The following is a 14,981-nucleotide window of genomic DNA, read 5'->3' on the forward strand; positions in this document are numbered from 1 at the left end:
TGTATATGAAGTAGACTTGAGGACAAATAGTTGCTATTTAGTTCCAGATAGAAAATTTCAGAGCACTTAAATAGATTATAATCCCAATTCACTGTAAGGTAGGTAAGCAACAACAATTTCACTACTTTTTTACTCTTCATCAGCTGTACTCTCCCTGACTCAGGGAGGCATGGGCTGCAGCTATACTAGCAATTTAATGCCCAGGACCACTCTCTGGACTGAAGCCAACTGTGTTCCTATTCTTAAATTCTCCTGCCCTCCAGAACAGCATGGCTGCACCCAAACTGCCTATGGGGAGTGGCACTTGTCTTTCCAAAAAGACAGTGGGCCAAACTATGGTGTCACAACCTAAAAAGGTAGTGTTAGCTGTAAATTAGATTATTCTGGTACTTAAGCACCTAAATTCACTGTCACTAATGTATAAGAAGGGCACTGTGTTGACACATTTGCAGGAAAACTCTAAGTGTGACTCTAAGTCACATTTCACTTATATTCACAATTCTATATAGCCTTTTTGCAGTGCTCCTGCTCTAAGCAGAACTTCCTCTTAGTCATCCAATTCAAAATAATCATCATGACAAAAGAAGCTTTCTGTGCTTGCAGAGAAAGCAATGGCTTTTCATGGGCTGTTTGATGTCCTAACATTTCAGGAGAGAGAAAAAAACATACGGAAAAGAGGAAGAAGGGCCAGACTGTAAGGAAACAAAACCAGGGAAATATTTTGATTGCAGAGAAAGTTGGCTAGTCAAAGAGTCCTTGTCTCCGTATAATACTGTTTATTTTCTGATCAATCTGGGGTACTGGGTATTATTTATTGGACATTGGATAGTGGATATTAGATAGCAAGACAATTGTGAAGAAAATTTCCTAGCAGGTGAGACTGGTTTTATGGCCCATTAAGCTGTTGCAGAATGACCATAAAGAGTGCATTAAGTCAGTACCTTCAGCAAAGCTCTGAAAGGAAGAGTTGCGCCCTCACATGTGCATATTTCACACACCCCCCGCCCTTTTTCATTAAAGGCATTTGTGCATGTGATTTCCTTGTAGTGAAGAAAGAGTATATATTAAGCATGCAGTGAGTCGAGGGAAGGGCAGTAATATTGCAAACCGGTACAGGGGAACCTCAGTAGGCAAGGGAGACTTTGAACTTCAGCAGCCATTTCAAGTCAGAATTATGGGGGATTAAAAAAAATACTTTGGACAATCCTTATGCAGTTTTACAAGGTGAGAGAATAAGCAGGATATGCAATACGCACACAACCAGGCCTACATAGCTCTCTACCACCATGCAATAATTCACTGGAAATCCACAGATTTATTTTTTAGTTGCTAGCACCCTCATAGGGTTTAAGAGTAACAAGAATTGACCAAGAATAATGATGTTACTGAACTAACCTGTGCATACAAGGACAACAGAAAAAAATCCTAACTAAGAAAATATAATTTATTATTAGGTTTTCATTAAAGACATTTTTTCTACATCCTTCTGGTGGGCTATACAGTATATTGCTTGGGCAAAGAAAGGAACTGATTCCCTAAGGTCAGTAATTCTAGGTATCAGTTTCTCTTCACACCATTTCTGAGGTAGCTCCATCTCTGTCCAAGTATATATTGGCATGACTTTTTTATACCACTTATGGGGGTAAAAACAGTCATATGCTGGAATGCATCAAAAAGAGTGTGTCCAGCAGGTTGAGGAAGGTGATTCTGACCCTCTACTCTGCTTTCATGAGATCCCACTTGGAGTACTGTGTTCAGCTTTGGGGCCCCCAACATAAGAGGGATGTGGAGCAAGTTCAGAGAAAGCCCACAAAGATGCTCAGAGGGCTTTAGCACCTCTCCTATGAAGACAGGCTGAGAGACCTCGGCTTGTTCAGCCTGGAGAAGAGAAGGCTCCAGGGAGACCTTAGAGCAACTTCCAGTACCTAAAGAGGGCCTGCAAGAAATCTGGAGGGGGACTTTTCACAAGGGCATGTAGGGATGGGACAAGGGGGAATGGCTTTAAATGGAAAGAGGGGAGATTTAGGTTAGACATTAGGAAAGAATTCTTCACTGTGAGGATGTTGAGACACTGGCACAGGTTGCCCGGAGAAGCTGTGCCTGCCTCATGCCTGGGAGTGTTCAAGGCCAGTTTGGATGGAGCTTTGAGCAACCTGGTCTAGTGGAAGATGTTGCTGCCCATGGTACTGGGGTTAGAACCAGATGATCTTTAAGGTCCCTGCCATCCCAAACCATTCTATAAGTCTGTCAAATTATACATTTGGGAAGGATCTTTCCTGTTATTGATGTGGCATAATCAGAAATCTGCTGTGTGATCACAAATTGCACACAAATCTTGGAGGTCTTTATTTGTAGGAGCTTAGGTGACAGTTTGCAACACTGTCCTCTTGAGTATTGGAAAAATCCTGATCACTTAGTCTCAGTAACTGCATTTGTAAAGAAAGGTTGGTTGTCACCTGGTAGCTGCAACAGTATCGTGACAACCAGTTATTCAGTGTTTGCAAAAGGATCTGGTAATGAAATAGGCTCAAGACTGCTTGTATCCTGTGTATAAAGCATTAGATTGTCTTAATACAGCATTAAAAAGCTGCCTATCTCCAGGGACTAAATATATCTGAATATTGATGTATCTCTTTCTATATATATCTGTATATATAGATCTTGGTATTTATATATATTACTATTTATATATTTATATGTGTATGTAATTATGAACTATCCTCTTGAGAACTGAACAGAAGGAAAGCCTAACTTTCATAATGAAGTGAGCAGCATACAGTCATGTGACAGATAGTTTATTTTCACTATGTGAGTCTGAGAGAGCAGGGCACAAAAAAAAAAGAGTAAAAACCCCAAGGGGCCTAAACTGCTCCTGGGTTTTGAAGTCAAGCCAACGTATTAAGGCTGGTGCTTTTCAAGAGCTTCTAGAGCACATACAAGATGGAAAACGAGACACGTAGTCAAATCTTGACGTTTTTTTTCAACAAACGCAGTTACTAGCTGCAGTGATGAGGCTGTGGTCAACAGCAATGAGGATTTTGTTGGAATTCTGCAAGGGAATGAATCTGAAGCAGCTGGAGGAGAGAAACTGTCTGTCCAAGTGGGTTATATTGTGAGACTCTGCTGTACTCTCACTATAAACTTGTGCCATATTTTCCTGCATTTATTCCCACTTCCCAAAACTTTTTTTTGTGTCCCCATTGCCTCTTCATCCCTGTGTCACTAACAGCTCCCTCAGGTCAATTCTCCCCTACCTCCATCTCCTTCACAGGTCTTCCACCTTTACTTATCCCAGCAGCTGTGCTTTGTGGCTTTCCCAGAAGCCATGCAGAAATTGCTGTTTTGGCAGCCATCTACACTAGTGCTAACTGGCCAACTGTTTCTCCTAAATCCCTTTAAACAAACCGAAACAGTTTGCAACTGTCTTTCCATCACCAGCAGCATTAATGTGGCCACTTCTCTATCTCCTTAACAGATTTACATTAAATGTAGGCAGCTTTGAGAGCTCTTTCACTACATTTGCTTGAAATTGATTAAAGTTCAAAAGGTATTGCATATAGCATCATTGATGATGAAGAACACCGATGGACAGGCAGTAGACAGCAGTTCGTGTTAAGTCTAGCTTCCTTAGGAGCTAGACCGAAAGCAAATTAAGAATGTTTTTTAAAACAAAACAAAACAAAACAAGTCCCTAAAACCCCCAACATCTTTTTGCTTGTACTTTGTGGTTAACAGATCTGGGATTTATGCTGTTGTTGCAATGGGTTCTTTGTTACTGTGTACTTCATAATATAATAGTACCAAAGAGGGTTAGTTCCAGGAGATAAGAGGTAAGTCTGTTGTCACATCAACTTCAATGCAGTCCAAGGGATATGATGCTGTGCTCTAATTAATACTGACTTCAAACACCTCAATCTCAAATTAACATGCTCAACTGACTTGTGGGTAAGACAAAGATGAGGAATGTGTGCTGTTCAGCCCTGGACTATGAGAACCATGAACAGGACACAGCCCTTCTGTTTTTTTATTTGGCATCTAGACTCGTAAGTAAAATACACCCCATGTAGACTTGTCCTTACTTTGTCTTCTGTCTCTGAAAGCCCTGTATGCTTGGCTTCAGCCTTCCCTCTCTCTGGCCAGGCATGGTACTTATCTAATGTCCCTCTGGGTGTGCTTGGTGCTGCCCAAACCCTGGGTGGAGCACAGCAGCAGTGACCTGCCTTCTCACCAGCAAGCCCTCAAAGTGACCTGAAAGGCTCCTTCAGCATCGGAGTAGCTCTGCTGGAATGTCAAAGACCTAGTAGTAGAACTCATTTCTACCATGTCAGGACAAGCAAGCTGTGCCTTCATGCCAATGTTGATCTTTTCTCTCTTCTCACAAAGGGAATTCTTTCAGATCCTTCTCTCTGAGGAGGGATATGACTGCTGTCTACAAATATGAGGAGGAAAACACCAGAAAAGAAATTTTATCTAGAATACATTACTCAGTCAAGAAGAAAGAAATATGAACTGATAATGAATGCCTATAACCTGGCTATTCAAATGCTTCTAATTGACAGAGGAATGAGGTAACAAATGATTAGAACAGCAAAAGAGACAAAATCCTGGTAATTTAAGCTCAGTCAACGTAAAGGGAAAACAAAAGGCATTTACCTACCAAAGGTTTGTGTCTGCCAACATAGCAGTACCCTCTTTCCTAAACTCTTGGGGACTGCTCTCATACCAACACCTCTTCCTAACTCAGATGCTGAAGCTGCAGTTACCCAGCAAGTGTGGGCTGTGAGTCATTCCATGCAAAACTATTCCCTTTGTGTGGAGACTGATGTGAGTAAAGGACCACAGTGTCACCTAATGCAAGTGGTCAGTGCCATAAACTGCCATCTCTGCTATGGTCACAGGGCCTTCATTTGTGATACTAAGCATGATCCACTACTGCTGCTCAGGATGTGCTCTTATTACAGTATTGGCTGCGACTTTCAGCTTGCCCCTAGTTTCCTACTAAACACTCCTCTTTGAACCCACCATCAGTCTTCATCTCCTGCCAGTTCCTTCCTTTAGGAAGTTCTTGTGCTGGCAAGGACTCCATCAAACTTTCCACCAGAATTATCCACATGCCCCCGTCTTCCTCTGAAAATCAAAAAGGAAATAGGTACTCAGATTTCATGGTGATGAAAACCCCTATAAAGCCCCTAAGAAGGAAGGGAAGCGGTCTGTCTTAAAGGCCTAAAATGACATCTACAGCATGACCCTATGATGGAGGACCAGGAAAACTGGGTCTCTGCTTTGATTCTGGATTGTCTGCCTGGTGTAAATCAATGAAAGTCAGATCTGTGGGTCACACACAGCTAGACCCTTGTTGTCTTGCTCCACAATTATCTGCAAAGCTACAGCAGAGACTAGCAGTAGACCCTTTTAAAGGCTCTGTTCCTCATCAGGATTTGATTATGAAAAATCTGCCTGCTGCAGAAACTTGTGGTCTGAGATTCAGTGGTACAGGCTTATTATGTAAAGGGATACGAGCTTGCCTCTCAGACATGTAATGCTGTCTCTTTCCTCTGCTCAAGCCCTCCTCTGGAGCAAACTGCTGGCAAACAAGTAATAAGTCACTGCTGGGCAGCTTTGAGTCCAAATGCTACAGCACATAGGGAAGAGCAATAGAGTAATTTTCTTGTTCCAGGAAGAAGTTCAGTCATCTATACCAGGTTAAACTAGGACATGTGGCACATCTAGAAGTCCTCTAATATGTTCAGTCTTACATCTCTTGGCCTGTGTCTGTATCTGGCTAGGGTGTTTTGGTTTTTTTTTTTGACTTGTCTAAGTAGCCACTAGCTTTTGAGATGCATACAGCCTTCTACTTCGCATGTACAAGCGGCCAGAGTGTGCACAACACTTTTCCTACTATTTGCATTTCACGTGCTAATAAGGTTCAGAGACAGTTAGTTCTTGCATGAGAGGCCTCCAAAGAAACCCTGTGTGTGTGCACCAAGGCTGAAGTTGGCATTTTAGGGCTGGACTCCAGATGACATCTTGGCTCAGGACAACATGTAGGCACATGCTTCAGTCTGTTTAAACCTGCAACCTAATTAGAACACACCCTTTTTTTTTGAGCCAGCAGTAAATCGATGTAAAAACCAAGTCACAGCTGCCTGGCTCTGCCATGGCTGTAAACGATGGGACAGACAGGAAGGTGGGATGAAAACCATGCAAACGAGTGATAATATTACATGTTTTACTCGAAGCTCATGCCAAAAGTCTGGGCCAGATAGTGTTGTCTGTACAAAGAAGTGAGACCTTGTTCTAGTCAGTTTACAAAGCCATGTCTGCATGAAGAAAAATATTTTTAAGGAAGCATTGATTATGCATTTTTAACTAATATGTTAAACATGCTTTGGCACCTATTGAGGACTCAAAGGAAAACTGAACTGCAATCATTAGTCGTATGACATTGCTTATATGCTTTCTTTACAGATGATAAATACAGCTCTGAAATTGGAAGGAAGAAAGTACAAATGCAAAAGTTCCTTTAAGGAGTATGCTTGTTTTAGAAAGTTAGTGTATAAAAAAGTATCAGCATACTGTATAGTAAATCTGCTCCCTCATTCTATTTGGAGTCATGTCTGCTGCTACCAAGGGAGAAAGGGGAGATTACCCTTTTATTTTTCCTAGCAGTAGGGGGCTATTCAGTAAGCAGAATTCACAGGAGAACAGGACTTACATACTGCCCACTGTAACAACTCCTAAATGAAGTAATGGAGAGCACAGTCCCTCATATGAGCTGTTTTGTAGGTTGGCATGTGTTAATACAATAAGGCAAGTGGAGAGTCTGTAAACACCGTGCTATGAAAGATAAGATATGTTGTGACTCTCGTATCTTTTCTAGCAGTGATGGTATCAGTGTTAGCAGAAGCATTGGTCTCCTTTTGGTTAGGAAAGTGGTTGTGTCAGCAGTCCTGGCAGTTCTGCCACTTCTGACTTGTGATAAAAGCCTGAGAAAGACTTTGATATGGAGTCTCACCAGTCATCACTCCATCAATGTTTTGAGAATGTAAGTATGTGCTAAACCCCAAAGTTTTGGTACCTCAAAGTGAAATTGGTATCTCTAAGTGAAATTATCATCTTGAAGGAGCTGAGGGGCCAGGCTTTGCCTTGCACAGAGGGAGCTTTGTGGAAACTGTGAACTTGTGGAAACTGTGAAATTAGGCACAACTTTTTGTTTTCCAAAGGCTGCCGTTTCCTTGTCTTCCCCCTCTGTTGGTGTCTAACAGGCCAAACAACCTTCATCAGAGAATGCGCTCATATTAACAGTCATCTTTGGAAAGAAATTTTTTCTTTTGGGGCCTAAGGTCAATCTGGTTTAATTCGGTATAAAACCACTGGCTTTACAGACTTCAGACAAGGGTGATTTGATGCACCAGAAAAATCCAAGCATCCCAGACTGGCCTCAGAGCACCTGTTTGTTGAAGACTTTGGCCAGGGCATTTTCTGTGCAGGCAATGGTGGGTGTTAGAGGAGACGAGGACCTGACAGGGTAGGTGAGCCTCTCCCACTCAAGGGATTCTGACTCCAGGGGATGGTGCAGAGGGGTCTCTGAGAGGCTCCATGCATGCTTCACTGTGCACCACTCCCTGACTGTCCTGGCTGGTGTGATGGCTAAAGGACAGAGAAAACATTTTCTGTTCTTGTATAGTTTGCATGCAATAACAGCCAGGGGCTCTGAAATAATATAAGACTGGTGATAAGTTAAGCCATGCACACAGCGGGGTGAGCACACGGGAGGAGGGGCTGTGCTTCCAGGAACTGCAAGAGACTTTAGATGAAGATCAGCAGAAATTAGCCCATGCATTGATTATTTTAAAGACCACAATGCCATTGCTTTCATTTGCACTCTCAATGCAAAGAAGTGGCTTTGTCTTGTGGTGGTATAGTCCCAGATACCTACTCACATGGAAAATATTAACAGAGAATAATGCCACAGCCAAGAGCCTTGTCTGAAGTTAGTCTTGCAAAGGGACATAAGCAAGAGGGGTTTAAGGAGCTTGGATCTTTGCTGCTCAGTTTCTCTTTGAGCCCATCAGGTCCCTCATTCAATTTTAAGCTTTTTCTGCCATTTTTAAAGTGATAAATCTGCAGAACAGCTCCCTATTTTTACATTTTTTTTTTAAGAGAGATGCCTTCAGTTCTTTACGTGTAATACCTTGAATTAAACTGTACATCAGCTATTTGAACAATCCATAACTTATTCTTTAGTAATTAATAAAAAATACTTGGTGAGGGAGGCAATCTAAATTTTTTTAATCTCAAATTGTCCCATCTCGACATCTTATAGCTTAAAAGAACGCAGATACTACTCAGCAGGCCTCTCAGCTCCGCAGCTATGGCAGCTCTGGACCCTTTCCGCACCTGAACCAGGACTGGCAGGTCTTCTGGGGTTTGGATGTGCTTTGAATTGCTTTGCCTTCCTGCTGAAAGCTTCTGGCTGGTAAAGCCCAGTCCTGCTGATACCAGTGAGGCCAGTGCAGGTTTCAGCATAGGTCTTCTAGATGATGAGCATGGCTCTAATAGAACTTCTATCTAAGTTTTATGCCCTTGTCTGTTTTCCTCTGTGTATGCTTATGCTTGTATCAAATATGTAATTTTATCTTTGTGGATTTTTCCATAATTTATTTTTGAAATAACATTTTTCCTTTCAATGCCTAAGATCAAAATATTGACACATGTGTATATTTTTACCTAGATAGTATACAGAGAGTGATAAATAAGTTTTCGTAATTCATTTTTGATGGGGAAAAATGCATAAAGGAGGAAGGTTTTGCATTAACAAATTGGAAATTACAAAGGAATTTATACAACATCCCATCCACAGACATCCATATTTAGAAGTTGCTCATTTTCTTAGGAATTTTTAGAGTTCTCTGTCAGCTTTGGACATCTCTCTTTTAGCATTTAAAAATATTTTGAGTCTGAATGTATGTTTGGGAAAATAATTTTGAAATTACAATTCTGCAGGATTAGTAAACTTACTTATCCTTTGTAGTAATTTTATTAGTGTGGTTAACTAATTTTGCTAATGTGCCAGTACAGTCAGTAATTCCAATACAACTTTTTAAAGTACCTTTGTTAATACAGATGCATAAAGGCCAGCCAGTAGAGGGCACAGAAGCCAAAACACTGTTTTGATTATGTTATGTTTGGTTATTGGACACAAGCATTTTTTCCTAAGTGTGTTTGTGTATGTGTGCATGTGTGTGCATGCAAAGAGTAGAAGAGAAACATTTTCGTATTCTTTAATTTACCTTTGCTAATTTACTCAGTGAAAACGTGCTCTGTCTTAATTACAAACACTCTAAAGAGACTGTTTCATTAACTATGTTGAAAGAAAGTGTGTTTACAGAAGATATATAGCATTCCCCATCTGATGCTTTACATCATGTATACAGTTTTCCAATAGCAGAGCTAGAAATTGCCTGTGTGCTTCCATACTGTACTGGCAAGAAGAGCAGGGGCAATAGAAAGGATCCCAAATATTTAAGGAGTCCCAGGCTCCTGAGTGGCAGAATACCGTGATTTTATGAGTTGTCATTTAGGGAATAGCCAGCTCCACAGTCTTTACCCCTTGTGCTGTGGATGTGAGGGCCCCAGGGGAACATGCAGAGGCAGATGACTGCCACAGCCAGATGGAACATGGATGGCTGCCGGAGAGCAGAGAACAAAAGTAAAGCAGATGCCCAGCAGCCAGACATGCAGAGAGGTCAGGAGGGGACAGATAAAGGATTTTATTACTTAAAATGGGGAGAGAGAGACACTTGGAGGGCAAGAAGGAACACCAACCACTGAGAGAAAATCCACACAAGCACTGGCTCAGTCAGACACTCTGCTCCACAGCAAACCAAAGGGAGGAGGATTAAAGAGGTAGTTAAGAGTGAAGAAACATCTAACACCCTTGTGGGGGAAAACCAAGGAATACAAGGGGCAAAGCGGAGACTGAATAATCTTACAAAAACAGCACTTTATTTGTACCTTGGGAACCTGGTGTGCACCAGGAACAGCCACAGATGGCGTCTGCTAAAGCCTACTTAGCCAGCACATTGATGGGTGAAGGCCCATCGGAAGTCCTTCAATAATCTTAAATGAGAATTAGGATCCAAATCTCAAACTCTGGGTCCACATGAGGAACCAGACTGCCTTAAAAGACCAGAGTGTTTCTACCCCTGTTTGGATTTTGACTAATCTCTTTTTCGTTGCCAAATTCCCATTTACCTCAATAGATGTTTTACTTGAGTGAGTCATTAGGTAAGGACTAAGCCTGAGACTCCAAAACATTGCAATATGTGAATCTGCATGTGACATGATGTTTTCAAGAATTTTATTGGTGGTCTTCAGAGTAAATTTACAGTATGTAGCTTTTGATGGTGATACTGGCTTTAAATATTTGTGACAGGATGAAGGTTTCTGGTATGACTCTTGCATCTTTCAATAGGCAACTGATTCAGCATTTTTGCAAGAGTAAAGATTTTCCTTCCTGGAATACAGTACAAACTGAATTTACTACTAATATGAGTTCACTATAAACATAATCTATTACAGCAGAACAAAGGTATAGGGCTCAGTGAGACATTAATGACTCCATCACCACTTTCACAGTGCTACCAACACCACAGATATTACTATTATAAATGATATTCAGTTTGTTTTTAAATCCCTGGCTCCAAAGGTCATTTGAGTATGAGATAATTTCAAGCTTCCCTTTTTTTTTAAAAAGTAAGTAGTTAGCTCTCAGTCCTGTGAAATAAAAAACTGGAAACTCAACACTGGCATGATCCTGAAAGTTCAAGAGCTGGCTGTTGAAGAACAAATAGTTTTTAAGGGCTTCCATATGGCTTTTCAGATTACTTTTTCATATGCCGTATTAGCAGTACTGCCACTGATGGTTTCCAATAGCTACCCATGAGTCTGTACTGCCACTGATGGTTTCCAATAGCTACCCATGAGTCTGTTCTGCTCCACCTCCTGCTGAATGTACAGAGCTGACACCATACATATCAGCTGTAAGTCTGTCCCTAAAGTCTTTATTGGGGGGTGATGCATGTAGGCAGAGGAGCATAGGCATTCCCAAGGAGGAGAAGGTGATCGGGAAGAGGGCAAACACCTCAATCTCAAATTAAATGTCCTAATTGTGTAACACATACCCTTGTACACACAGACGTTGGTTAAACCATAACGTGGTGCAGGTGGCTCCTCTGCATAACCTTCAGCCAGACTCTTTCCATCCTGCACTAGAAAGTTTGCTGCTTTTTTTCTGAATGATAAATACGATGAAAGAGACTTATTTTTGACTGATAACTAGCCTGATACTTGCCTAATAAAAAATAGCTGTGTTCTAATAGTTCTGCAGTGTTCCTCTGCTTCCTTTCATCAGTAATGATGACCAGGTATATTCCTAGGTATATAGAGTTGTACTGTAAAGAGTACATCTTGCTTAAATATTCTCTGCAAGATCAGGAGAAACCATATCAGTGGGAGATGCTACTCAGTCTTAAAACTGTTTAGAGCTTTATATTTAAAAAGCTCATAGTCACTGTACAGGTTGCTTTATTGAAATGACATAAACCCAATGGGCTAAGCTAGTTTGTAGGGCAGGAGTGCTATCAGTATCCCTCACTGACAATACACTTAGGCATTCTTCTTTGCACAGGTAGTTTTATCTGACCGTAGGCACTGGCCAGAAGAGCCTCTTCTCTCCTGACAGACTATGATTCTGATGACTCTGTCTCTCACTAGATTACAGAAATGAAATTTCAGGCATGAAGCCAGCAGAAAACTCCAACTAACACAGTATATTGTCTAAGAAGCCAAGCCTGCCATGAACATATGTCCATCCTTTCCTTCTCACTTCAGCCTCCTGTAGAGATTCACTTGCATTGTTTTGCTACTCATGCAATGAACCTCTCTGCAGATAGGGTATAGGCTGCCTGGGGGGGGGGGGGGGGGGGGACAAAACTTTAAGGGCTGGCTTTGGCATCAGAGCTGATAAATATGACTTTCAGTAGGGAAAGTCGGTAAACAAAACCAAATCAAAGGAAACAAAAACTGTCAGGGGAAAAACCCAAACCAACTGACTACCTCGAAATAAAGCCCTCCTCCCCAAGCTTGCAACTGCCCTGGGGAGCGAATGACAGGGCTACCAACATAGCAACGCTCAATTATGTAATATGGAAGTGAACTGTGCTTGCACAGTGCAATAGTAGTAATAAATGCGTCGGAACTGAACCCAGCAGACAATTGCAGGTGGTGCGCCTGCTCCTCCGTCCTCAGGAGAGACTCAGCTGTGCTGCCAGAGCCGTTCTTTGCAATTCGTCCTGCTGTGGAACCCCTCTTAGAAGAGCTCTCTCAAAAGAGAAAAACCTCTTCCACTAAAAACCTGTGTGGGGAAAACCCCGAGAGGTCTGAGGTTTAATTTCCCCTGCCGCTGTTTTAACGGGGTAGATAACTCGCAGTAAATTTGTAAATAAAGGACGACTAAAACTCAGAAGGGCTTGCTGAGGCAAACGGAGGAGGATGGGGCGTCACCGCCTGGGTCCCGCACCCTTTGCTGGCCCTTGCAGGGACCCGGCGCGTACAGGTGAGCACCCCCAGCCCTACGAGACGCATCCGCCGGCCTCTCTGCCTGCCGAGCCGTACACGCAGGAATTCCGCGGTACCCGCGCTGAGCGGCGGGGCGTGGTCAGGCTGTGCTCCTATCCGCCGTCGCCCTCGATGGAAGAGAAAGAGAGAGAGGGACGGGCTGACGGAGGGGCGGGCGGGGTAAACGCCGCCGCTGGGGCGAGAAGCAGAGTAGGGGCAGAAACTTGTCCGCCGGGAGCCGGGCGGGTCACGAAGGCAAAGTCGTCGGGGCTGCGGCGCTCCGCACCCGCGGCCAGGTAAGGCGGGGGGCGGCCAGGTAGGCGGGTTGGCAGCCCCCGGCAGGACCCGTCATCTGTATGTCTGTCTGTGGTGAAACTTGTCCTCCCCCGTTCACCTCTGTGGCAGGGAGCAGGCTGCTCCGCGGGACGGGGTTCGGGGCTGAGCTCGTGCTCCGCGGGGACCGGCCGCTCCGACGCCGCCGAACAAAGAGCCGCGGGCGCGCACGGGTTCGGGTCCGGCGGGGAGCCTCTGCCCTGAGCACTGAAGGAGGCGCCGCGGGGGGCTGCCGGCCCCGAGTAGCGGCGGCAGCCGCCCGAGCCCCATTCTAGGGCGCTCTCCTCACCCCAGCTGCTGCGGCCGGAGCCCATCAGCAGGACGCGGGACACCGGGCTTCCGCCAGCACCCCTGCAGCGGGTCTGGCGCTGCCCCATGCCTGTGCCCGGCGCGGAGATGCGAGGCTTCTAGGGAGCCCCGCTCCATCAGAGGTACTCGTTGCAACACCGGGCTCAGCGGTTTGAGAAAACGCAGATCAAAATTTCAGCAACACAGAAAAGATTTGCTGGCACAGATCTCTTTTTACAGACGTTTGGGGGGGAGGATGAGTTTTCAGTGTAAGAAGTGAAAAGTGAAATAGTGCAGTGAACACTAATAATTTCAAAGGTCAGGTTCGTGGAAGTAGTTTTAAGGCTCGTGAAGATGATTTTTGGATTATTTTTGTACCGAGTTTTAATAACGTGGAGTAAATTTTGCCTTTCTATATGTCTGCAGGGTTCTTGTCATTTCCCAAGAGAGCTGTGTGTGTGAATCCAAGGGCGCCACGCTGGGCTCCCTATGCATCCACAACTCCCACTGAAATTAATTGAGCGTTTCGTTTTAAGTTAGCAGTGGGATTGATGGTCATTTTCTTTAATCGGCTTTCAGTAAAGCTATACAGGAAAATCCCACTGGAACCGCTGGGATATCTTTTTATATGCAAAAAATGTGAAAGGAAACCAGTACTTTGTCTGACCTTTTTTTATCTAACTTTACCTACAATAATGTGCTTTTATGTTTTTGGCATGAGTGAAACTTACAATCTTGCAAGTATTTTGCTATGCGTTTGGGTTTACTTCTGTGCCTGGTCCCTATGGGAGGCATTGGCTGGTCCCAGAGAGGCTGCTCTCTGTAGTGGGGGAAATGCAGACATTTTGCTCTGAATGCTTTTGCACTAGGATGAGCTGCTGTGGTCCCATTGCACCCTCTCTCTGCCTTATGCCAGTTCATCTGACCCTGTGGAAAGCCGTTTCTGGGAGCCAGTGTAGCAAAAACTTAACCCAAACCAAGGTTTTTTTTTTCTGTCGTTTTTTTGAGCTTTGGCTTCCCAGAGGAGTGTCTGGGAGAGCTGCTGAGCCCCACTGCCATGGAGAAAGAGCCTGGTGATGTGGGGTGGAAGGGGAGGACTACCCTTATTGCTGCACCATCAGCAATGGTCAGATGAGTGTAGCAGGGCTGAAACTACAGTGTTGGGGGTATGATTGTACTTTGGGTGGTTCAGACTGGCATAACCTGGTGTCACCCTGACAGCCCCTGCCTACCTCTGCCTCTTTCTCTGTTCATGCCAGCACAAATGCCTGTGCTGCCCTGCGGTGAGCTGGATCTGGGCACTGAGTGAAAACCAGATTTAATTTTAACCTGGATCCATTCCATGATTTGGTTCACTGGGGGTAAGAAAAGAGGAAAGAGGGTGTGGAAAAGATAGGGCTGCTTTTTTTAAGCTGACAAAGCTTGATCTTGCTGCCAAAACCGCTTGTGGAGCTGCAGTGTGACTATAGGTGCTCCCAGCTGCCTTTACACCCACCCTGCTTCACCCAGGAGCCTGTCCAGTGATTTTGCGTGTAGCCTCCAGAGCTTTCCCTCCCTAGGTAAAAATGAGCCTTTGCAAATTAATTTCATTAAGCATAATGGAGTAGTTTGTAACAGAAAAATTAAGCAAGTGCCCAAGTGTTTGCATAATTGTTGCTTTGGACAACAGTAAAGACACACAACGTGCAGGGTTTTATAAAAAGCATCTGAGTCCAGCTCCTGCTGGGTTTTGCTGTTCT

The 14,981-nt window shown here is 43.7% G+C and overlaps 1 protein-coding gene across 6 annotated transcripts in view; it reads left to right on the forward strand.

The window, feature by feature from the left end:
* Positions 1 to 12,805: 12,805 nt before the first annotated feature.
* Positions 12,806 to 14,981, forward strand: part of TIAM2 (TIAM Rac1 associated GEF 2) — a 165,477-nt gene continuing 163,301 nt past the window's right edge. For 4 of the 6 annotated variants that reach the window (XM_062640865.1, XM_062640864.1, XM_062640867.1 and 1 more), the window contains exon 1: positions 12,808 to 12,917. The gene's annotated coding sequence lies outside the window, so the exon portion shown is untranslated. Of the gene's footprint in view, positions 12,918 to 14,981 lie in introns of all 6 variants that reach the window. The other 2 variants (XM_062640870.1, XM_062640866.1) reach the window with 2 other exon arrangements.

The sequence above is a fragment of the Pezoporus occidentalis genome, unplaced genomic scaffold (genome assembly GCF_034315485.1).
Source record: "Pezoporus occidentalis ecotype Australia unplaced genomic scaffold, CSIRO_AGI_Poc_V1 ctg67, whole genome shotgun sequence".
NCBI lineage: Eukaryota > Metazoa > Chordata > Aves > Psittaciformes > Psittacidae > Pezoporus > Pezoporus occidentalis.